The sequence below is a fragment of the Lepus europaeus genome, chromosome 17 (genome assembly GCF_033115175.1).
Source record: "Lepus europaeus isolate LE1 chromosome 17, mLepTim1.pri, whole genome shotgun sequence".
Lineage (NCBI taxonomy): Eukaryota > Metazoa > Chordata > Mammalia > Lagomorpha > Leporidae > Lepus > Lepus europaeus.
The window spans coordinates 52,676,629-52,701,517 of record NC_084843.1 but is presented as its reverse complement, the minus strand read 5'-3'; the positions used below and the strand labels follow the sequence as shown (position 1 = coordinate 52,701,517).

At 41.3% G+C, this 24,889-nt stretch overlaps 1 long non-coding RNA gene across 3 annotated transcripts in view; it reads left to right on the top strand.

Annotated features, from left to right (window-relative positions):
• Positions 1 to 10,948, top strand: part of LOC133775891 (uncharacterized) — a 163,313-nt gene extending 152,365 nt beyond the window's left edge. For all 3 annotated transcript variants that reach the window (XR_009868314.1, XR_009868315.1, XR_009868316.1), the window contains one exon: positions 10,819 to 10,948. This is a non-coding gene — a long non-coding RNA (uncharacterized LOC133775891). The remainder of the gene's footprint in view (positions 1 to 10,818) is intronic.
• Positions 10,949 to 24,889: the final 13,941 nt, after the last annotated feature.

Sequence of the window (24,889 nt, the reverse complement as noted above, 5' to 3'; positions counted from 1 at the left end):
AAAGGAGCATAGCACTTCAAAACAGATGTGCAGGCTTGAAATTTTCCAGCATGGAACAAATGAGAGGGGAGAGGAGGAGCATGAGCAAGACCTGGAGCCCAGTGAGAACCCCCTTAGAGATGCACTGGCTCTCAAGTAGTTAATGAGCATTTTCAACATGGTTAGGTCCTCATTTCTCGTGGCCAAATTTTATCTCTTTAAAGCACTCTTATTTGTCCATACCACATCTCCAAATGCATGGTGAGGTGTGCTTAGCAGCTAACCCATGAAAAAAGTCAAAAAAGGCACATGAATGGAAACAGGAAGCCCAAAGTCAATCTTCTTTGTAGGAAAACAGTTCTGGGTGGAAAGGAGAGAAGAGTTAGAGCCAAAGACCCTCCCTGGAATGGTATTGCAAACACAATTGAAGATCTAAGGTGAAGATCCAATGGTTAGGAAAAATTGTTACTTTTTTTCTTGCTCATTTCTTTTATTTACCCTAGAAGTTAAACATGTATATTGAAGTGAAAATTACAGACCAAGGCATCACTGAATATATGATAAGAAATATTCAGAGCTTCAAGATTAGCCTAGAGCTGAAAGAGATCATGCCTTGTTCTTGGCCTTCTCTATATATTTATGGGATGGTACACACTGAGGGTTTTAAAAGCTGAGAACAAAACTAGGCAAGTCATACTGATTTTATGATTTGTCATGGCTACAGTATATCAGTATTTCTATCCAAGCACCCTTTAGCACCATGCAGCTGTTGGAAAGTGACATGGCCATGTTTTTGTGTATGTTATAAAGTAGAGCTTTCATGTTCCGGTGAATACATGTTCCCATGCCAGAGCTGTCCAAAAACAATATGAAGGTCACACATGGAATTTGAGCCTTTCTGGTAGTCACCTTTCTAAAAAGTTAAAACAGGTGAAATTAATTTTTATTTGAGAGACAGAGTTAAAGATACAGACCCAGAGAACTTCTATCCACGGTTCATGCCCCACATGCCTGCAACAATTGGGATTGAGCCATGGCCCGGGCCAGGATGTGGGAACTCAATCCAGATCTCCCATGAGGGAATTGCTTAAGCTATTACCTGCTGCTTCTCAAGGTCTGCATTAGCAGGAATTCTAGAATCAAGAGCTGGAGTCAGGAGAGAGAGAGAGAGAGAGAGAGAGAGAGAGAGAGAGAGAGAGAGAAGAGAGAGAGTCTTTCAACTCCCAGTTTACTCTCCAAATGACCACAATAGCAAGGAGCCAGGAGCCAGGAACTCTATCAGGCCTGCTACATCCAAGTACTTGCCATCTTCTGCTGTCTTCCCAGGCACAATAATAGGAAGCTGGATGTGAAACAGAGTAGCCAGAACTCAAACAGGCACTCCAATATGGAATGCTGGCATCACAACGGGCAGTTTAACATGTTGTGCCACAATACCAGCCTTCGGAGTCAGGCATCTTAACTGGCATTTTAACTGCTAGGTCTAATGTCTACATCCAGACTAGCCACAATTCAAATGCTCAAAAGCCAGTGTGACTAGTAGCGATGCTATTGCACAGCACAGATTTAAACTAATACTGGTTTCTCATAATGATTTGCCTTGCACCTATTCTTTTTGGCAACCTATATCTTAACCTTGTTGCAAGAACTGCTCTCAGTATTTCATTTATGGGTATCCTTAGTAGAAGCAGAAGTAAATTTTACAAAACAATGAAAATTTGGTGACATTTCTTGTGAAACAATCACAATATTTTAGTGTGTCTTTATCTGTGAAAATATTTTTTTCTTCCCAAATATACCATTTATTTAATGAGTACAAATTTCATAAGTACAACTTTAGGAATATAGTGATTCTTCCCATCATACCCGCCCTCCCATCCCATCTCCTCCTCCCCCCTCTCCCATTCTCCATTAAAATAAAGAACAAACAAACAAACTGTTCCTCAGGGCTGGCGCTGTGGCACAGCGGGTTAATGCCCTGGCCTGAAGTACCGGCATCCCATATGGACGCCGGTTCAAGTCTCAGCTGCTCCACTTCCGTCCAATCCAACTCTCTGCTATGGCCTGGGAAAGCAGTAGAAGATGGCCCAAGTCCTTGGGCCCCTGCACACGCATGGGAGACCCAGAAGAAGCTCCTGGCTCCTGGCTTTGGATTGGCGCAGCTCTGGCCGTTGCAGCCAATTAGGGAGTGAACCATCAGATGGAAGATCTCTCTCTCTCTCCCTCTCTCTTTCTGCCTCTCCTCTCTCTGTGTAACTCTGACTTGCAAATAAATAAATAAATCTTTAAAAAAAAAAAAAGTTGTTCCTCAACAGTCAAGACAAAGGCTATTCAATTCATTGCTTCTCAAAGTGTGAAAGTAATTTTCTCAATATCTTGGGAATGGCTCAGTAAGGGAAAGAGGAGCTGAGGAGGGAAAATGTATTTTTTAAAATAAGTCAACTAATAATTATCAGACTGCGTGCTTGATGGCTTCAATAATAGATTTCAAATTGAAGCACTTTGAAGCATGTAGCTCAACCTTCTCAATTAATGGAAAGGAAGAGCTTAAAAAGTTACTGTTTGGTTCAAGGTCACCTAGAAACAAGTCCCAGGACACGTCTCTATAGCACATGTACTGTGTGCGTGTGTGCACGTCCCTGTAATCATTGTAAATATTTCAGCCTGTATAGTATGAAAACTGAGTATTGAATAACTGTCCAAAATCATCTTGTATTTTCGTCACTGTAATGTTGTAATGCTGTTAATTAGAGTCCATTTTCTGTGTAAATACTATTTACTTTTAAGTTTATAAATGTCCCTATAGTGAAAAAAACCTAAATTAACTATGAGCATAGCTGTTGTAAGAAAGAACTTTTGCCTTCTGGAAGAATAAGTCACATTTTTGAATGACAGCCAAAACACTTTAAGGAACACGCATTTGCATTCTGCATTTAATGTAAAAAACAACAATAGAAAACGTAATTTAGATACACTTCCCTTCTTTAATTTGCTTTTCTGAAGTCCGTTGCAAGTATGTTGATTCCTTCCTACTCTTTTTATTCCCCCTGGGATAGTGCCTAACCACAATGAGGCCATAATTGGAGAACATAGGAGGATTGATTTGAAAATGTCACAAATGTTGTTAATAAACTCCCATTGACATAAGAGATTCATTAATATGTTCTGCAGGCAGTCAAGTTCACCATGTCTAGGGCATATTGTAGGGAATGGAATTAAACAGCTGAAAGGGCAGATAAAGGAAATTTTTGAATATTTTAATTTTAAAGAGAAATAGCAAAAGATGCAGACCTCAGAGTCAGTGCTGCCAAAATACACTAGGCCTTTATGTATATAGCATTTCAGCTAACTAGCTCCAGAAGAAGCAGCTGTGACCCCAGCAGAGCTCTCTCCATTCCCTCGTAATATCACTTTTCTGATACATCTTTAGTTATCATATAACTTATACAAATTATAATGGATTTGCTTTAGTGAGCAAAAAAAGCAACTAAAATTGTATATTCCTTAAATCACTCAGTCCATCCTAAAAATATTATCTTTATAACTGATGTTAAATTGACTTGGCTTTCACAGTTGCTCTCAACTAGATCAAAATGTCTCTTTTTGGAATGTACAAAAAATCAGAAAGGTCTAAAAGAAAATTCTTTGCAAAGTGGATAAATGCTTCCCACAATTTCACTAGTTGTATTTTTTCCCTGAATGTTATTTATTAGAATAGTGCTTCATTAGTCTTGATGTGTAAGTCAAATTTATATTCAGAACTTTTTAATTTTGTCATGCAATTATTCCATTTTTATTTCATTTGCCACCAGAGGAAAATTTGAGTGACTTTACAAGATATCATGCAGTCGACCTTTGCATAAAACTTGTAGTCCAACTAAGGAAACCATTATAGAATTGTTAAGTTCCTTATTAAATACTGCTTTTTTTTTTTTGGACAGGCAGAGTTAGACAGTGAGAGAGAGACAGAGAGAAAGGTCTTCCTTCCATTGGTTTACCCCCTCAGTGGCCGCTACGGCCGGTGCGCTGCGCCAATCCGAAGCCAGGAGCCAGGGGCTTCCTCCTGGTCTCCCATGCGGGTGCAGGGCCCAAGCACTTGGGCCATCCTCCACTCCCTTCCCAGGCCATGGCAGAGAGCTGGCCTGGAAGAGGAGCAACCGGGACAGAACCGGCGCCCCAACCGGGACTAGAACCCAGAGTGCTGGCACCACAGGACTGCTTGTTTTAAAAAAGTTATTTTTTATTTATTTGAAAAGCATGAGTTACAGAGAGAGAGGAGAGACAGAGAGAGAGAGAGAGAAGTCTTCCATCTGCTGATTAACTCTCCAAACGGCCAGGCCGTAGCCAGGAGCCAAGAGCTTCTTCTGGGTCTTCCACGTGGGTGCAGAGGCCCAAGCACTTGGGCCATTCTCCACTGCTTTCCCAGGCGTGTTAGAAGGGAGCTGGATTAGGAGTGAAGCAGCTGGGACTTGAACCACTGCCCCTCAAAAAGTGTTCTGAAAGTATAAGAAGAAAAACCAATTTTCATTTGAGGACAAAAATAATAAGAGACTCAAAAATCTTTGCATGTCCTGGAATTATTTGTTAGAATGTGCTACTTTTAGCCTCAGAATCTGGAAAAAGTACTATTTACCTGATAGCTGAATGAAGATATGCCTTGACTATGTGAGCTTTGAGAAGAAATCAGGGAAAGGAGGTCACATTTCCCATCTGAATGGCTCAGAGTGTTGCTTAGAGAAGGGGGTCCCATAGAAAGGGAGGCTTGAGTGGCCTTCGGTGACCCGGAGAAAGAGGAACAGGGAGCCAAGAAGTGCGTATGGAGACGTGTGTCCTGGGGAGGCTGCTCCAACCTGGAGAGCTGAGAGGGCCGTGGTTACAGGGGCTCATGCTGACATCTGCAATGCAGGGGTCTGCCAGACCCCACCAGAGCTCCTGAAGGGGCTGACTCCCAAGACTGCTGTGGCAGAAAAAGACGGCTTCATGACCGTCATGAAAAATACTGGCATCATGACCAGTATTCTAAGGACTAAATCCAATATCTACTCTACATAGAAGCAATAAATTTAAAATACAAGTACATGCAGATACAAACCTGAAACAAAAACTTTTGACTTGATATTCCTAAAACAGTATGGCTGCTCAAATGTTATACAAGCAAGGCTCACCAATAATCAGTGCCTGTTAAGCACATCGTGAATAAAATGAAATTGAGAACTTCCTTTCCTGGACAAACCAAAAGGGAGTGTATCACAAAACTCTAAATGGTTCTGTGTTCATTTCTAGGGCCAGAACTGTTTAATAGTAACCAAGCAAGAATGGGCCAGCAGAAATCAGTGAAACAATGATCCTCACATAGATGAATTAGATCTGCACAATGATTTGATTTGCTTACTTCACCAATTTATCTTGGGAGATAACCTTCTTCCCCCCAACCCTGCCCCCTCCAGCCGATCTATTTAACAGCTGTACAAACACATTCTGATACGTTGTACATTCAAAAGAAAACTAAATCTGACCTCAGTCTATAACATACTGATTACTGATGAAGACATTAGATTCTTTCCTCAAGATTCCTAGGAACAATTTCCAAACCAACCAACCAACAACAAAAAAAAAAAACCAAAACAAAACAAAACAAAAAACTCCACGGCTTTAGTGGTAATTGGCTTCTGAAAACAGCTTTTTTTTTTTTTTTTTTTTTTTTTTTTTTTTTTGACAGGCAGAGTGGACAGTGAGAGAGAGAGACAGAGAGAAAGGTCTTCCTTTTGCCGTTGGTTCACCCTCCAATGGCCGCCGCGGTAGGCGTGCTGCGGCCAGCGCACCGCGCCGATCCGATGGCAGGAGCCAGGTACTTATCCTGGTCTCCCATGGGGTGCAGGACCCAAGGACTTGGGCCATCCTCCACTGCACTCCCTGGCCACAGCAGAGAGCTGGCCTGGAAGAGGGGCAACCGGGACAGGATCGGTGCCCCACCCGGGACTAGAACCCGGTGTGCCGGCGCTGAAAACAGCTTTTTTAATGAGACTGGATACCATTAATGAATAATTATAGCAGACTGGTTTTAAAATAGCCTTGACTGTAATTGCCTTCTCGAATGGCCACAAGTGAACAGTGACATTTTCTTGTGACCAGGAGTACCCAATTTCACATGGTTATATCCTTCTGGCCAATAATATATCTTGGAAGGAGGAAGTTATTTTTGTCATCAAGAACTGAAATAAAAACCCAGGTTCTCATGTTGAAGAGGGTTACAGTTGAAAGACAATCAATAAATTGGCATCCAGTGACATAACATAGGCAATCTGCATAATTATTGCAAGCTGTAAGTTTTGAAGTAGATTTAGTGAACAACAGTACACAACAGTGCAATAAATCTGAAGATGGCTGATTGATAAAATGAAAAAGGGAGGAGGGACATTGAGGCACAAGGGTTAGGCTGCCACTTGAAATGCTGCATCCCTTACTGCAGTGTGTGGGATCAAGTCTACTCTCTGCTTCTGACCCAGGTTCCTGCTAATGAGCCTTGGAAGACAGTAGAAGATTTTCCAAGTACTTGGACCCCGGCACCCATGTGGGAAACCTGGATGGAGTTCTTGGCTCCTAGCTTTGACCTGGCCCATCCCTTGCTGTTGTAGTCATTTGAGGAATGAGCTAGCAGATCAAAGATTCTCTCTCTCTCTCTTTCTCTCTCCCTAACTCTGTCTCTCCTCTCTGTCACTGTGCCCTTTAAATAAATGAAAATAAATGAATGAATTTTTGAAAACAAATAGGAAGAGTTCCATCCTCAATTTTCTATCGATGGAAATGAAATAATCATTAGTGGGAAAAGGAGTCTATTGCCATGATAGCAAAGAAAAGTTAGGCTACTGTCCTACCTGTGACATCAAATTACAGAGATTGGGGGTGGCTTTTCAGATTAACAGGTCTGTTTAATAGGTGGTGGATTGATTTCCTTTGTAACATATCACAGGGACTCCAAGAAAGCTCTTTGGAAGTTGAAAAATTTTATGTGTAACAACAAAATCTGGCTAAAGACTTGGCAATCATCAACACACAATTAATATACAGTAGAAAAATAAATAATGTAAGGAAAATAAGAACATAAAAGAACTTTTCTTTTTACAATATTACATTAGATTCTGTTTACAGGTAATTTTCCTTAGAGGATTCAATCTCTTTCACTCCCTCACTAGCTCTAGTGTAACTTCATGGTATAGTGCAGAAGCCTTTGGAAGCAAACAAATCCAAGTGAGAATCCTGAATCCTAAATCTGCCATCTCCTGGTGATATGTACTTGGGCAAGGTATTTACATCCACTGAATCTTAGTTTTTTCAACTTTGAAAGCAACTACAAGGATAACACTAATGGCATTTATGACACAAGGTTGTAAGCATTAGATGAGATTAAGGATACTCAGCAGATACTTAAGAAAGTTTCTTTATCCTTTAAAGAATTAGCATGATAGTACCTTCCTATTTTAGCAAATTATCACTGAATACTTCCTCTACATATCACCTACATGTAAGGGAGACTGCCATCTTCCTGTGAGAACAAGGTGAGCATGGTAATTTAATATGTATCTACTTAACATATATGCAAAGCCTACATCTCTGTCCTCCTAAGGGCAGCCTTTGTTATCATCTTGGAAAAATCTTAAGGTCTAGCTCAGCAAAAGTTTTAGTAAACATTTGTGAGCAGACAAGGGAGAGTGTTTTAATTGTATACTACGTGGGGGAAGAAAAACCTTGATAAAATCGTCTTTGAACCTTGCTATTCTCTTCCAGAGCCATTTTAGATGACAGTTCCTGGATCTTACCTAACCATCAAAACCATTCTCCAAATCTGTGCAACAATCCCAAACAATCGGGTCAAGCATTTGGCCTAGCAGTTAATCACTACTTGGGACACCTGCATCCTGTATCAGCGTGCAGAGTGCCTGGGTTCAAGTCCCAGGTCTGCTCCTGATTCTAGCTTCCTGCTAATGCATACCCTGGGAGGTAATGGTTATAGTTCACATCATTGGGTCCCTGCCACCCACATGGAAGCCCTGATTGAGTTCTTGGCTCCTGGCTTCAACTTGGCCCAGGTGGCTATTGACGGCATTTGGGGAATGAACCAGTAGATGGAAGATTTCTCTCTGTCTCTGTCTCTCTCTGTCTTTAATAAAATACATACATACATACATAGTTTCAAACAATTCAGCACTGACTCCCAAGTAGTGAACACCACAAAACAAAAGTTGGGATAATCAACCAGATCAAAACATCCAGGAAGTCAGGTAAGTTAACTATGGTCATCCTAACATGCCTCTTAGAGTATAGGTGCCATCTCCAAACACAAATGGATGATCTAATTATTCACCTACAACAGCAAACATTTATTGGCTCAGAGAATTGAATAGAGTAATTCTCTATTAAAGGGGCTGGCGCTGTGGTGCGGCGGGTTAACACCCTGGCCTGAAGCGCTGGCATCCCATATGGGCGCTGGTTCGAGACCCGGCTGCTCCACTTCCGATCCAGCTCTCTGCTATGGCCTGGGAAAGCAGTAGAAGATGGCCCAAGTCCTTGGGCCTCTGCACCCGCGTGGGAGACCCAGAAGAAGCTCCTGGCTCCTGGCTTTGGATCGGCGCATCTCTGGCCATTTCAGCCAATTAGGGAGTGAACCAGCAGATGGAAGACCTCTCTCTCTCTCTCTCTCTCTATCTCTCTTTCTCTCCCTCGCTTTATTTTAAATAAATAAATAGATCTTTTAAAAAAAAGACTGAGTATGTATGAGGTTTATTAATGATCTTTTTATGATTCTTGATATGACAAGAAAGCAGGGTAAGGGAATTTCTTATAAAATGTTATTATTAATAAATCACTTTGGGAAGGAAGAAGAAAACAAGTTAAATGTGGTTTTTTTTTCACTAATTTGACATTGGCAAATCAAATGTATCTTCATATTGGTCAATGAGATGAGAGCTGACCATAAACATATTTCAAATTGCTAGTATTTGCTTCTCTAGACAATGTTAAGCAGTTGAGCCAATAATCCAGGAGCAATCCAATGGCACTTCTAGTCTGTGGCCAAAAGGAAACCACTAGGAGTTCATAAAGAGGGAAATGAACTGATGTAATAGGTTTTTGTGAAGATTACTTTGAAAACTCTTCACAAAATAGCTTAGAAGCAGAGGAGAAGAAAGGCAGGGAGGCCAGTTGTGAGGGTCTACATCAGGTAGTGTGGGAGAAAAGAATGGACATACGTATGTTGAGAAAAGTTTTTCAGAAATTATTTTATAATTTAAAATTTTTGTTACCATCACATTCTTGGACATTTTATGGAGTATAGTGCATTATTACTGCAACACACATACAAAGTATAAACCAATCAAGACAGGCAACCAACATGAGAATTGCTTTGAACAAAGTTTAAAAAAAAACACCAAAAAAAACTACTGAGCAAGCATATATTAAGGAAGAAGTGAAAAAGGGAAGAGTCAAATATGACTCTGATTTGGATCACAAGTTACTAAGATAACAGAAATAGAACTTACAAAAATGGGGAATTTGAGAGACCAATCTGAGGTTGGGGTTAGACATAATTAATCAAGAAAGAGTTAAGACATGCCAATCACTGAGCAAGGTGCCAAGGAGACTGTGACAAGCAAACTATAAGATATTTTTCCTCATAGAGGTCACAGAGTGGGGAAGGAAAAACATTGTGTAAGTAACTACAAGTAACCAACTAAAAACTAATAGGTGTAATAAATTCTGTAGAGTTGCCAAAGACTAACCAACATTTTATGTCGCATTCAGAATTAGAAATATCTAAGCCATCTTTTGTTTTTAAATAACTTTGAAAGGCAACTTTGGGGCCTAGAAACCATCCTGTATTGATAATAATATTATTCATACTAGCCAAAAATTGGAGAAACACAGATGTCCATTACCTAGTAAATAAATAAAATGTTACATCCATACAATGGAAGAATATTCTACCTTAAAAATGAATGAAGTACTGATTTATGCTATAATGCAAATGAACATTGAAAACATTACATATGTGAAAGAAGTCAGTTACAAAGCACCACATATTATATGATTCCATGTATATGAAATATACAGAATAGACAAACTCCATCAGATAAGCCAATTGCTAGTTGCATAGGATTGGGAATTGGTGAGAATGGGCGTTAGAGTGAAGAGATGTGGGGTTTCTTGCCAGATGATGAACATATTGCAAAATTAATGGTAGTGCTAGATGCAAGACTTTGAATAAACTCACAGCCATACATTGTACACTTTAAATCAGTGAATTGTATAATATGTGAATTATATAAAAATAGTCTGTGGTTTTAAAAATCACATTGGGCAGCTAAATAAACAGTTGGGCTATCTGAAGGAAAATATTTTTAAAAGGCAGGGGAATTCATTTTTAAGTTCAGTTGTATCTAGAGTGATTAACAGTAGGGGCAATTCACAGTCATTGTCTCCTACGCTAGCCATGACTTAGGATTTTTCTACAGTTACCTAAACATTGAGATTTAAATATCAGATGGTAAGGACAATATTGATTTCAAAGTTGTGTACAACTATGGATGATAGTGAGCAAGGCATATCACATTTTATCACACCTAAGGCCATTGCTTAGCCATTGAGTCACCACACCAAGGCTCTTGGTTTAGTTTGCTAAGTTGTAAATCCAGCATCCCTGCCAGTATTTTACAGCATAGTTTCTGGAAATGAAAACATCTTTTGGATTCCGGTGATATACTTCATAATTTCTGTTTCCTCAAAACTAATTTCCTCTTGACAGGGGAGATTAACTTTTATTTTGTATTTTGTTTTCTCAAACAGGAGTTTTTAATTATTTTTTCCACCAAGTACCCAGGGAACCTACTATCAAGATTTGCTCTAGTGGATGATCAGGGATATTTCCATGAGTAAGTAACATTTAAAATAGAATCTGTAAGAATTTGTTGAGCAAAAATAGAAGAAAAAATCTCAGATATAGGGATCAGCATGAGTGGGGAACATGGGACAGAAGAAACTCTGGCCCTGCTCAAAGTTGTGGCTATATTAGAGGTTATGAACTACTCAAGTAGTACTACACAGTGGTTGATTTTACATGCTATCCTAGAGATCAGAAGGGAAAATCTTGAATTGTCATAAAAATTGAAGTGACCACAGAGAAGAAAGAGCAAGAAGTAAGAACTAAGATCACTCTTCCACCTACAAACAAAGTGAACACTGGGGCTGTGCAGAGCAACACAACAGGTGGGAGGGAAATCACAGAAGTACAGAGTAACAGCAGTTGGAGAGGAAAGTTTCCAGATGGACAGAATGATCAACTGTGTCAAGCACGAAGATATTATTAAAGGCAAAGGAAGATCAGAAAAGACATTGAATCTGTCAGTGTAGGGACTCAGCTTCATATAACCTTAGCTCTCTTGGCTGACACTGCCTTTTTTGCTCTTTAGGTGACATAGCAATCCCAATGAACTGAACAAAGTCATTAATATAACCTGGCCCCCTGGACTATCTCTTCTCTGATGCCTGGAAGTCTTTCATGAAAGTTAATATGTCTTGAGTAAATCCAGGTGCATTCTGGTTAGCCAAAGATCATCTTTGTCTATGAAACCTTTTTTTTTTTTCCTGCTTTGTGACTTGGAGATCCCAAAGTCTTGTGGATGCTCAAGACTACCTTTTTTTTATTTATTTATTTGACAGAGTTAGACAATGAGAGAGAGACAGAGAGAAAGACAGAACCGTCAGTTCACCCCCAAATGGCCGCTATGGCCAGCGCTGAGCCAGGTGCTTCCTCCTGGTCTCCCATGCAGGTGCAGGGGCCCAAGCACTTGGGCCATCCTCCACTGCCCTCCCAGGCCACAGCAGAGAGCTGGACTGGAAGAGGAGCAACCGGGACTAGAACCTGGCAGCCATATGGGATGCCGGTGCCGCAGGTGGAAGATTAACCTAGTGAGCCAAGGCGCCGGCCCCAAGACTACCCTTTCATCCACAAGTTTCTAACAAATCACACTGTGGATGTGTCTGCCTCTTTCTTCATTCTAATACAGCTCTCACCCTTGGCAGCCAGTTCTTGTAGAGCAGGTTTTCCAAAAACAGTCAAGAAAAGCTCAGGAGACTTTAAAGTTTTTAATACTTGTCTAACTCTCCTTGTCACATGGATACAAGGGAAAAGTAACTGAGAATCAAAACTCCAACCACGCATCTCCAGCTATCCTAAGGAGACCAGCAGAATCAAACTGTAATGAGCCTAACAGGGTTCTCCCTATAACATGAGATTTTGTAGCGACATGTGATTCAGTGGACACCAACATGGAGGGAAATAAGAAAGAAAACATGTATCTGCAGACATTTCCAAACAAAAGCTTAAAGAGTTATTTTGGAGAACTAAGTCAGGTTATTTTAGTGTTCCTAGTAGTGTGCCTCAAATGAAACAAAGGCTAATTTAGAATCCAGGGGTTGAATTTCCCATAGATCGTGTCTTACAAAGAATTTTCACCCCAAATCTTTTAATCTTGAACAGAAACAATTGAGTTACTTGTCAGTTTTCATTGGCTCTATTTCTGTGTTCCTCCACTCATTTATTTAGCCTTGCATCAACAGTTACTTGAATATGTAAAAGGTGCAAGGCTTCTCTTCCCCTTGGAAACATAGATTTCTGTGTTGAGTGCAGTATTTCCACAAGTCTTCTAATTCAGAGGAAGTGACTTGACAGTTTATATCTCAACAGTCATTTTACAGTGAACTAGCAAGACTGGTAGGGTGACACCATGAAATCAGGCTTTGAAACTGATGTGAGGAATAAGAAAAAAGGAAAATAAAATCATTTTGAGACATTTATAAAATGAATGGAGTATGGACTGAGTGCTCTATGGGTTTCCTATTGCTGCTGTTAACATATAACTACAAACTTAATGGCTAAAAATGACACTAATTTATTCTCTTACAGACCCTCCGGGGCTTCGATCAGTTTTACTGAGCTGAAGGCAGGTTCATTCTGGAGGCTCTAGGGAAGAATCCATTTTCTTACCTCTTTTGGCTTCAGAGGCCACCTACAGTACTTGGCTTATGACCCCTTCCTGTCATCCCTCCAACCTCTTAAGGTTGGCATCACCTCTCTTATTTATTCCTTTAAACTTCTTGTCTCCCTTTTAAAAGCATCCTTGTGATTAATGCAAGATAAACTCATTATTCAGCCCACCATGGTGTGGTTCCCAACCCTTAATCTCTTTTCTCTAAGAATTAACTCTCCATCTTCAGCTATGTTCATATTGTGTCTCTTGGTTACAGCTGTTTTGATTAACGATGGACTCTTTCTCTAATGGACCTATTATTAGGAAATAGATGATAGGAAGACCCTGTTTGAGTTACCTGTCTCAGCTGCAGAAAGAATCAAAGCTAGGCTGAGGTCTCAGCTGTGTCTGAGTGGTTTTTTTTAAATTAAAATTTACGTTTTATTTATTTTAAAGGTGGAATGACAGAGAGAGAGAGAGAGATCTTCCATCTACTAGTTCAGCCCCCAAATGCCTGCAAGAGCCAGAGCTAGGCCAGGTCTAGGCCAAGAGTCGGGAACTCCATCTAGATCTTTTAAAAAAGCCTCCTTTGAGTAGCAAGAACCCAAATACTTGAGTCATCATCCACTGCCTCTCGGGCATATTAGCAGGAAACTGGATGGGAAACACTGGGTAACAATGACTGGAATTAGGCACTCCCGTATGAAATGCAGGCATCTCAAGCAACAGCTTAACACACTGTGCCACACCCTCCAACTCCTTTGGGTGGCTTTTGAATGCCCAGCTAACTTAAAGAGTTGCCTACCATTGAACTGTAAATACAGAAAGGATGGAAGCCAGTTTATACCATATTTCAATCTCAAGGCTTATTTGTCTCCTTTGTAAAATTAAAATACATTTAGAAAAGTTTTGCCAACCATAAACACTTGCCAATCATTTCTTCCTGTCACTCATAATATTATAAATGATTATAAAGAGAACCCAGTGGGGAAATTCCAAGTCAAGATTAATAACCCATTTATTTTTGTGAGTAAATTTGGTGGTTCATTCATCAGCTCCCACTGAGTTGCATTAACTGTCTCTCCAGATTATAAATTGTTCTTATTAAACCTGAGGCATTTCAGTGGTGAAGCCGGGCACACTAGCCAGGGAGATGACAACTTACCCCAAATTTTCTAAAACAGAGGGGTCTGGATCTGCTTGGTTCTAAATCAAGTTAAGATTCCTCATTGCTAGTCACACATTATTTCTCTCTCACCTCAAATATTTCATTTCACATTGATGAAGCCACTATAATGAAAATTATGAGTTTCTTTGTTTTTAAATTCTTCTTGAATGTATGCCTGTCGACTAGTACTCTCCACCCTCCACTAAACAAGGTTTAACCAAAGACCAAAGTGTCCACAGCCAAACAGCACTTAGACCTTTTTCAAAGCGAAGAGCTTCTTGACTCACTGAGGCTATTTTGATATGTGGCACAGACAAAAAGGTGCTATGCTTTCTATAAAGATCTTAACTGCAATAGCTGGACCTTGAAACGCCACTCTAAATTACTCATTGTCCTTTGTCTGCATCAGCTGTGCCCCATCATGTCAGAGAACCACAGCTAACATTCTGCAGGCAGACATGGCCCCCATTCATTCCACAAAGCAGTGAATAATTCATATAGCAAGTTTTACCCTGGGCGAAATACACTGACATCAGGAGGCATTATATTGGAGTCATTCAAGGAACAAATGGTCATTCATGCTTTCAGTGGGGGCCATTAAATCTTGCCAGTTAGGGTAAAGAATGAATTAACTCAATTCATCAGATATACCACACAAGCCCATAAAAACACAACTGTAGGAGCAAGTTTCTTCCTTAGAGCAGCCCTACCTGAAATGGAAATGCCACTCATTGTGTTGAGCAAGTCTAAACTGGTTGGGCAAGGAAGCGGCTGAGGGGTGGCAGTAATGGAACAGAGAACCGCTACTTCCCTTGAGAGCCCCTTCAAAGAAAATGGTTTCCATTCATCATTTTCATTTCATCTCTCTTTCACCCTGCCTCCCATTCTTATTTAACCACCCACCCATATCCAAAAAGAATGGCTCAAGGGCAGCTGGCTTCTCTCTACAGCAACTAATCTTTGCTTATAGATGATTGACTTGGCTATATTTGGCATTTGTTGCTTATTGCTGGCAATGTGTCCGCTGTTTGCCTTTGAGAAGAAGACGTAAGTGGTGGCTTCACATGCCTTTTGGAATTCATCTTCCAGAGCCAAAGACACGTGCTTGTGGCGGCCCTGGATTGGTGCTCTCCTCTGGCCTCCAGTCTCAGCACTGGCTCCAGATGACAAGGGTCTCCCACAGACACCTGACCTAGCCAAAATCTCCCTCCCAAATGGGTGTCTGGGGAGAGCAGAAGTTTCTCCAAAATATGGAGGAAGGAAAGTTTCCAAGCTGCACAAGCGTACGTTCATTCCAAACATCATCCTCCAAGCAGCCGACCCAGGCTTCCTCCTCATGGAGAGGAAGAGACACTTGGCTCTGCTTCCCCAGCGCCTGCTCTTGGACCCTTTATTGTGAAATCTAGATTGCTGAGTTCAACATTTCCAATCAGATTGGAGAAACCTGGAGCACAGAGTGAAGAAGGAGCAAAGAATGAAGAACCAAATACACCTAAGAAGGGAAGCAGTCAATAACACTTCAGGCTAACATATCAAGAATGCCTTTCTGGAGGTGTTTCATAGTGTCATGATATTCCTATTTCTGTGACTCCACCCATAGTTATAGGCCTTAGCTAAACATCAAACTCTCATGAGTTGGTGTGAGACTTTAACATTCAATATAGGGGCCAGCGCTGTGGCGCAGCAGGTTAACACTCTGGCCTGAAGCGCCAACATCCCATAAGGGTGCTGGTTCTAGTCCCGGCTGCTCCTCTTCCTATCCAGCTCTCTGCTATGGCCTGGGAAAGCAGTAGAAGATGGCCCAAGTCCCTGGGCCCCTGCACCCATGTGGGAGACCCGGAAGAAGCTCCTGGCTCCTGGCTTTGGATTGGCACAGCTCCAGCTGTTGCGGCCATCTGGGGAGTGAACCAGTGGATGGAAGACGTCTCTCTCTGTCTCTGCCTCTCTCTGTAACTCTGTCCTGCAAATAAATAAGTAAATATTTTTAATAAATCCAATCTAGAAGAGTATTTAAGGATATGAGATACACAGACGTGGAAAGAGGGAGGACCAACACATTAGCTAACTGCGTTACTTCTCTCAGTTTATTTTTTGAGGGTATTTCAAAGAGTTTGTGGAAATGGAGTGAAAGCCTAACTTTATTTTAATGCAAAAAACTGAAGTCAATGCATAACTTTTTCATAATATGCATTTTCCATGAACTTTTTGAAGACCCCAGATAGGCATGGGTTTCAAAATTTGTCACATTAATGGTCGGCGCCACGGCTCACTAGGCTAATCCTCCGCCTTGCGCTGCCGGCACACCAGGTTCTAGTCCTGGTTGGGGTACCGGATTCTGTCCCGGTTGCTCCTCTTCCAGGCCAGCTCTCTGCTGTGGCCAGGGAGTGCAGTGGAGGATGGCCCAAGTGCTTGGGCCCTGCACCCCATGGGAGACCAGGAGAAGCACCTGGCTCCTGCCATCGGATCAGCGCGGTGCGCCGGCCGCAGCGCACCAGCCGCGGTGGCCATTGGAGGGTGAACCAACGGCAAAGGAAGACTTTCTCTCTGTCTCTCTCTCTCACTGTCCACTCTGCCTGCCAAAAAAATAAAAATAAATAAATAAATAAATAAATAATTTGTCACATTAAAATCAACTTATTTCTTAATTCCATTTTCCATGAGCTTTTTGAAGTATCCTTATATTAGCGTCTGTATTTTATAAATGAGGTCCAGAGAGGCTAAAGGACACTGAGCTAATATACAGCTAAGCTTAAATTTGATCTGTCGACTTCAAAATTGTGCTCTTTCAACTGACCTACACTACTAGAAGATTATGATGTAATCTTCCTCTCTAGGGAAAAAAAAATCCTGAGATGTTTAATTATTTGAGGTTTGGACCAGATCTACTTTCCCCAACATACCTCCTTCTGTTTTCTTTTATGAAGCTTCTGTAGCCCAGCTGGTCTCTCAGCATTCCTTGAATGCCAGGTAGAAGGCACTTACAATCTAGTTGGGAGATATATTTGCATAATGAGAATGAATAAAGGAATGAATGAATGATTTTCCCCCAAAAAATGCAAATTTTTGCCAAGAACCAGTTTATTGTCATTGCCAATCTCAAGAACTTTCAGCAAGAGAATCAACACAACTGCATTTGTTCTTAGGTCAGTAAGACAGACCAAGGCCAAAGCTGATAGCTTATTTCAGGCAATTTTCACTCTTCTCTACTCCTTCGTTCCCTTCATCCAGACTAAACCAAGAAGTAGGGGGAAGTGGAATGCTCCATTTCTTTCATCTTCAGTGGATAAATGATTTCTACATAAACTTAACCTTGCCTGGTATAAAAAGTTAGCAGAGTCTATGGGGGAAAGGAGCAAGAAGGACATTGTTGGGAGAGCGGATGAAATTTGTGCACGGTGAATTAGGTAATAGTAATGAATCCATGTTAAGTATCTGATAACTATACCATGGCTGTATAAAAGAATATCCTAATTCTGAGAAGATTCAGCCAGAGTATTTTAGGATAAAGGGAGATGGTGTCTTCAACTTAGTCTCAAGTGGTACAGAAAAAGAAGTGGGGGGGGGGGGGAAGAGAGAGGCAAAGGGAGGAAAAGAAAGAGAGGGGAAAATAAAGGGGAGAGAGAGGCAGAGAGAGGGAGAGGGAGACAGACAAGGGGGAAGGGAAGAGAGAAAGTTGTCGGGAGGACTCTAAAGCAAGTGGGACCAAACAAAGCGTGGAGGAATCTGGGAAAGGGAAGTTTCAAGTTATAGCAGAGGACAAAATTAGCAAATAAAAATGATCAAAGAGAGAGTTTCAGGATCTCTGGGGGGCAAAATGACCACCTGGGGAGAAAGAATTTTGGAAATCCCCCAGGCAAACCTCCTTGATTTAGAGAGGAGAAATTGAGGACCAGAATCAGGCAAATGCCTGTGTGGGTGGCTGTGAATGGCACCAAGCTCTCAGATGCCTGCCCACAGATCCTTCAACCACGCGGCCCCTTTCCTCTCATGTCATCTGCACTAGTTCACATCCCTCTGTTTCCACTCTCTTTTTTTAATTTTTTTTTTTTATTTGACAGCTAGAGTTAGACAGTGAGAGAGAGAGAGACAGAGAGAAAGGTCTTCCTTCCGTTGGTTCACCCCCCAAATGGCCACTACGGCCAGCACTGCACCAATCCGAAGGCAGGAGCCAGGTGCTTCCTCCTGGTCTCCCATGCGGGTGCAGGGCCCAAGGACCTGGGCCATCCTCCACTGCCCTCCCGGGCCACAGCAGAGAAATGGACTGGAAGAGGAGCAACCGGGACAGGAACCTGTGCCCATATGGGGTGCCGGCGCTGCAGACAGAGGATTAACCAAGTGAGCCACAGCGCTGGCCCCTCCATTCTCTTACTGCCTCCAACAGCATACTGCCTGCATGGCACACTCATGTGCAGGATTTTAACAGATGTCAGGTGAAGTCAGTGTTTTAATAAGCTTGGGAAATATGGGATCAAATGAGGTAAAACAGACTTCCTCTGTGGAGGACTTCTTGGGGCTAAGTGCACGTTGTGGGATGGATGGAGAGGACAATTTGCCTTGCTTTCCTAGCATATCTGCACAAGGGAGCCTCGCTTTTTATTTTTTTCCTGCAGTCCTAGGGGCTACACATTCCAACCATTTTGGAAAAGCCAGCACAGAGCCGTCAGTGAGTCATGACTAAATGCTACATGACAGATGGCACGTGTCATTTCTTCCTCTCAGAATAATGAGCTTCCAATATTTCCTGGACTGTTGAGACTTCTTATATGATGTTGCTGAAGTGCAGTCAGCAAATAGGGTTTGACTTACAGACTGTACGATTGGACAAATCAGAAAATCTCCTGAGCCTATTTCTTCCTCTCTCAAAGACGAGCAGTATCTACCTTACACAGAGCTTGATGGGGTAGTGCATATTATTTGTGGAAGTTCTTCAAATGCTATAGGTCAACCACTGCTTAAATCTATGTATAGCAAATGTCTTGTAGCACTAAAGATGAGGGAACTCCGAAGAGAAAAATATCCAGTGAAAGCCTGCCACAGATGGTGGCAGTGGTGATCGAGCAGAAGTTGTTTGGAGCCGTGTGTGCAATTCCAGACACACCAACAACCACCTTTGCAAGTCCATTTGAAAAGAGGAGAAAAGGCATGGGAATTGGCTATGCTCAGAACTGCCTAAGCCACAAACCGAGAAATACGTATTTGATTTGAGTTTGTCACCCATTGGTAAGGAAGACTAATGGAATTCCTCTATCAAGATTTTGTATAACGTTTCACTAGAATGGCCCAACTGCCTAGACAGCAGACAGCTCTGTTCCTAGGGCAGAAAGTTTCCTTTGCATGCAGCTCAGTTCAGAGAAAATCAGAGTGATTCCAGTGGCCCAGCACAGTCCCCAGCTGTGTCAGGCTGCGCAGGCTGTGTTTGCCAGCCAAAGTTGCCATTGAATGTAGCTCCCATCACAGCCGTCTTTTTTTTTTTTTTTTTTTTAACCATAAAGCTATGCTGAATGAGGTGGTGAAGGGCAGCTTGGACAAGTCAGGTCTTCTTGGCAGCTACAGCATGGCATAGACTCCCATGTGCCTGTGCATGGCATGGATTTTACTGGAAGCACTTCTCTAAGGTGCTGCTTCTCCTGGGTGCAGGAAGTATCTATTTGCACATGTGAATTCCAGAGAGGATGAGAGGCTTTTATGTAAGCTCAGGATCCTGCAGAACCCAGAAGGCCACAAGCCCCATAAAGGAAGTGGTGGAAACAATTAAAAAATCTAAGCAGAAACGGTTGCTGGAAAGAGGGCCACAACTATTCCTTTAACCACATCCGATCTTTGCTTCAAATTGTTATGCAGGGCAGTAATTGTCTCCTGGGAGGGCAAGAGGCAACGGGGCCAGGCTGGCCTCTAATAGGTTTCAACAGCGAAGCACCCTCATAAATAGTGCATATTGTGAAACCAGGATTTTCTCCTTTTCCAGTGGATCTCTCCCAACACTCCTTCTTTAATTAAAGAAACGTGGCTTACCAAGAACAAATACCTCTTTTCATAAAGCATTAAGTGTGGATTAAGGGGGAAAAAAAAGAAGAGAGAATTATTTACTGAAAAAGTGAATGTTCAATAAGTCATTCATGCAGAGGCTGTGATAAACAGATAATTGCATGTTTAAGATCATCAACACTACCTGGTGATTCCCCAGCCTCGCTTGACTGGCAGGTGACGAAATCATGCCCTTTGGGCCTGTGGCTAGACTGGAAAATTTAAATGCACCCACCAGGACTAATCTGGAGAGAATCTTTGTTCTCAGGAGTCCTGATTTCTCACTAAGCCCTGTTTGTTACCTGGACCAACCTCTCCAAATATATTCACACGGCATTTTCTTGTGCCATCTGGTGGACTTTGAGAGAATTTGCAGCAGGATCCAAATACATTCCTACTTACTCAAGTGTTGGCTTGTTTCATTTCAGAATATTGACGATACCTCTAAAGCTTTACTATTTTTGCTCTTTCTAATCAGGTTTTGTAATTTTTTCACACATCCTTTGTGTCTTTCCAAATCGTTTATATATTTGAATCAAGAACATGGCATTAAAATTCAAAAAGTGGATATGGTGAAAGTAAGCCTCCCTCCCTCCTCCAGTTGCCCAAGCTACTCCTTGCTGTTACAAGAAGTAACCACCATGCTTTATTTCAGCCATGCATAGTGCTAATGTTTGTCTTAACAAACAGTACCGTGTACTGCACATTGGTTTGTTTTGCTTGTTTTTCCCTTGAAGAGCTTGTCACAGCAGCGTACAGGATGGCCTCTTTATTTTAGACAGTTACATAATGCTCCCTTGCATGCTATAATCTATCTTGTTTAGTCCTTTTTCTATAGACGTGTAAGAAACTTTTAATCTCTCACTATTCAAAACAGTATTGCAATGAATATGCACTATCTGTGGTAGGTGTATCTGCAGACTACACTTCCATTAGCAATGTGTGAACACTAGCCAACAACATGCTATCAAACTTTTTGATCTTTGCCCCCATGAGAAGAGAAAAAATTGTATTAAGCGATATTATAGCTTTAAAACATTTCTGTAGAACTTGGAATGAGACTATCATGTCACTTGTTTTCAAAAAATTTAATTTTCTTTAACCTGCTCATTTATTTTCTTTGTCCATTTTTCTATTGAACTGTTGGTTTGCTTATTTATTTGTAGGAGCTCTTTGTATATTACCAAAATCACTTTTTCTAGTTTCATCGATTGAAGAGATTTTCCCAATTTGTGGCTTGTCTTTTTTTCTTTGTGTAGGATTTTTTTTTTCTCATGGAGCTGTATTTTTGGATTTTATTATAAATTTATTTATTTATTTTAAAGTAAAATTCCACTGAATAGTAAGAACAATTGTTCTACTTTAAATGTGTTTAAAAACAGCATTTTTGAAGGTATTGCATTCTATGTCCAAATTAAATTAATAGAGAATTATCATCTATATAATACTGAATCAATCTTGTTATGCTATGTTAAGGTATTCTTTTATGTTGTTCAACAACATTTCGAAGTTCTCCATGGAAGTTTTGCACTTTTTTGCATGTCAATTTCTTTATCTTTTTCATTGTTGTTGTAAATGAGATGTTATCTGCCGTTGTATATTCCAGTGAGGTTTCAGATCTATAAAGGCTATTGATTTCTGTGTGTCAGCTTTGTGTCTAATGACTTAACTGCATTCTCAGATTGTTTAAAAAATTTTTCCAGTTGGTTCTCATGAGGTTTTCAGGTCCAAAATCCTATCACCTGCAAATAATAATACTTTTATGCTAGCTTTGGAATTGTATTGTCACAGAAATATTTTACAGTGTTAAGGAATTTTTGTTAAGATTTTTAAACTGCCAGCAGTTGATGTGCTCATCAATGCTCAATGTTCAGCTTTATCTTCCTGGGCCTGTCAGCTGCATGAAACATAACTGACTGCTTCTCCTCCAGAGTGTCTGCCACCTCCCTTGCTTCTGGGTCACCATATCCCGATCTCCATAGTCACTGCCTCTCAATCTCATTTCCTACTCCTTCCTCTTAACTTTCCTGACCTCTTAACATTGGAGACTCTGGAGTTTATTCTTTAAAATTCTCCTTTCTCCGATGATTTTATTTTAGTCTCATGTGCTTGAAATGATGCTAACAGTGACTCACACATTTAACCCCCAGTCCAGACCTCCCTCCTGAATGTCACTCTTTCACATCCCCACTTGGCTCAAAATGAACACAGCCCAAACTGGGCTCTTCATCCCGTCAGGCCTCCCGCAGTCTTTCTTGTCTCACTGATGTGCTCTATTATTTCAGGTTCCTGGTCCCCAGACCTTGGACGTGTCCTTGATTCTCTTCTTCTCCTCGCAATGTTCCTATCTCTCAGGAAATGCTACTGGTTTCATTTCCAAAACGAATCCCAGAACCTGCCTGCTTATCTTCGCCACTTCTACTGCCTGAGCCTCCATCATCTGTGCCCTGGAGTACTACAACAGTCCCCCTTTTCCCAGTCATTTGACAGTTTATTCTCATCACTACAGCCAGAAGGGACCATTAATAACTCAACAAATTTCATCAGCTCTTTGGCTCAATGACCTACAGGGCTTCTGTGTCTACTCAGAATAAAAGTGAAAGATCGGGCTGGTGCTGAGGCTCAATAGGCTAATCCTCCGCCTTGCGGCGCCGGCACACCGGGTTCTAGTCCCGGTCGGGGCGCCGGATTCTGTCCCGGTTGCCCCTCTTCCAGGCCAGCTCTCTGCTGTGGCCAGGGAGTGCAGTGGAGGATGGCCCAAGTGCTTTGACCCTGCACCCCATGGGAGACCAGAAGAAGCACCTGGCTCCTGCCTTCGGATCAGTGCGGTACGCCGGCCGCGGCGACCATTGGAGGGTGAACCAACGGCAAAGGAAGACCTTTTTCTCTGTCTCTCTCTCTCACTGTCCACGTTGCCTGTCAAAAAAAAAAAAAAAAAAAAAAAAGTGAAAGATCTCACAAGGACCAAGAAAATCCTACAGAATTTCCTCACCTTACCAGCCAATGATGTCCCTGACCCCAGCCCACATCTCCTGTTTCTGACCCCATGATCTCTGTGCCAGTCATGCTGGTGCCTTACTGTGCCTTTATTCTGTGCATGCTCCCAGAACATGCTCACTGGCTACCTCCCCCAAGTCTACCCAAATCTTGCCTTCTCCAGAAGGTCTGCTCAGTGTCCTTACTCAACATTTTACCTTATCCTCCCATCTCACCCTAGAACTTCCAATGAATCTTACCTCCTTTCTGTTCCCCCATAGCACTTAACAATTCTATTATGCTATATCATTCCATTATGTATTATGCTTATTATTTCTTATCTATCTTTCCCAGCTTGAATGTAAACTCCATGAGTACAAGCATGTTTGCCTGTTTGTTCACAGATTAAATACTTAAAACAGCATTTGGTACAGACTAGGCATTTAATAAGTATTTGCTTAAGTAAGTGAATTTGCTTAAGTAAGTGAATGAATGAATGGTAGGCTCTGCATAGCGTCCTTTGTCCATAGAAAGCCTCGTGCATGTATCCTCGAATTTGGTCTGGGCCATTCCTAAAACTAGGCCTTCATAAGGCTAAGCCCTAACCTTATCCTCTTAACCTCAGAGGGCTCAGGCTGCACCTCCTACCAGCTCACTATGTTCAACAAACAACCAGGGGACACAATCAACTGAATGTCCCCAAGGAAGACCCTCTCATTTGATTGAAGTGAAAGTGCCCTACTCAGGTCCACAACCATGGCAGCAGGAAAGACTCCCATGAACACGTATTCCAGAGCAAACCATGCTGGGATCTGCATGATCTCTCTTGGCACCTCCATCCCACTGTAAAATCCGGCATTCTGAGCCTCAGATGGGGCCAGCAGGGTTGTCGTCTGAGGCTCAGAATGCCGGATTAAAACATGGGAGCACTTTTGCCTTCTGACTTGGAGTCCTAGTCTACTCTGTAGTAAGATTGTGAGAGTCTTACTTGAACATTATTTTTAAACATGATTTTTATATGACTTTTTTTGTGTGTGTTTTCAATTTACAGTGATGGTTTCACAGTGTCTATAGCACTTGCAGTTCAGTTTTTCTCAGTCAACATTGGGTCTTCAAGTTCTGTATCTGTTGATACATAAAAGATCTGGGTCATTCATGTTCATTGTTATCTAGTATTCCACTCTATAACATAATTTGTTTGTTCTTCCACTGAAGGGTATTTGAGCTGTTTTCAATTTTTTATTATTACCAATTGCAATAACAAACTTGTATGTATTCCCTTGGGCACATGCAAAATAATATATCCAAGATATAAACTTAGGAGTGAATTTTTTAAGTATGCACATTTTCTATTTTAAGAGCTATTGCAAAATTTCCCTCTAATTTACACTCCCACAAGCAGAATACTAGAATTTCCTTTTCTCAAAATATTCAGATTCCTGCCAACACTGCTTATAGTCACAGTCCCTAGTTTTTTTTTTATTTTTCTGAATATAAAATAGTAGTATCTCATTGTCTAAAAATTCAATTTTTCCCCAACTACTAGTAACAGTGAGCCTCTTTTCTTATTTTTTTAATTTAAATGTTTATGAGATGATTGTAGATTTATATGCAATTTTAAGAATTAACAGAGAGCTGCTTGGATGTTTTTTCCAGTTTTGCCCAAGGTAACATATTGAAAAGCTAATCTCGTCCACAGTGTTGACATTGACACATCCAT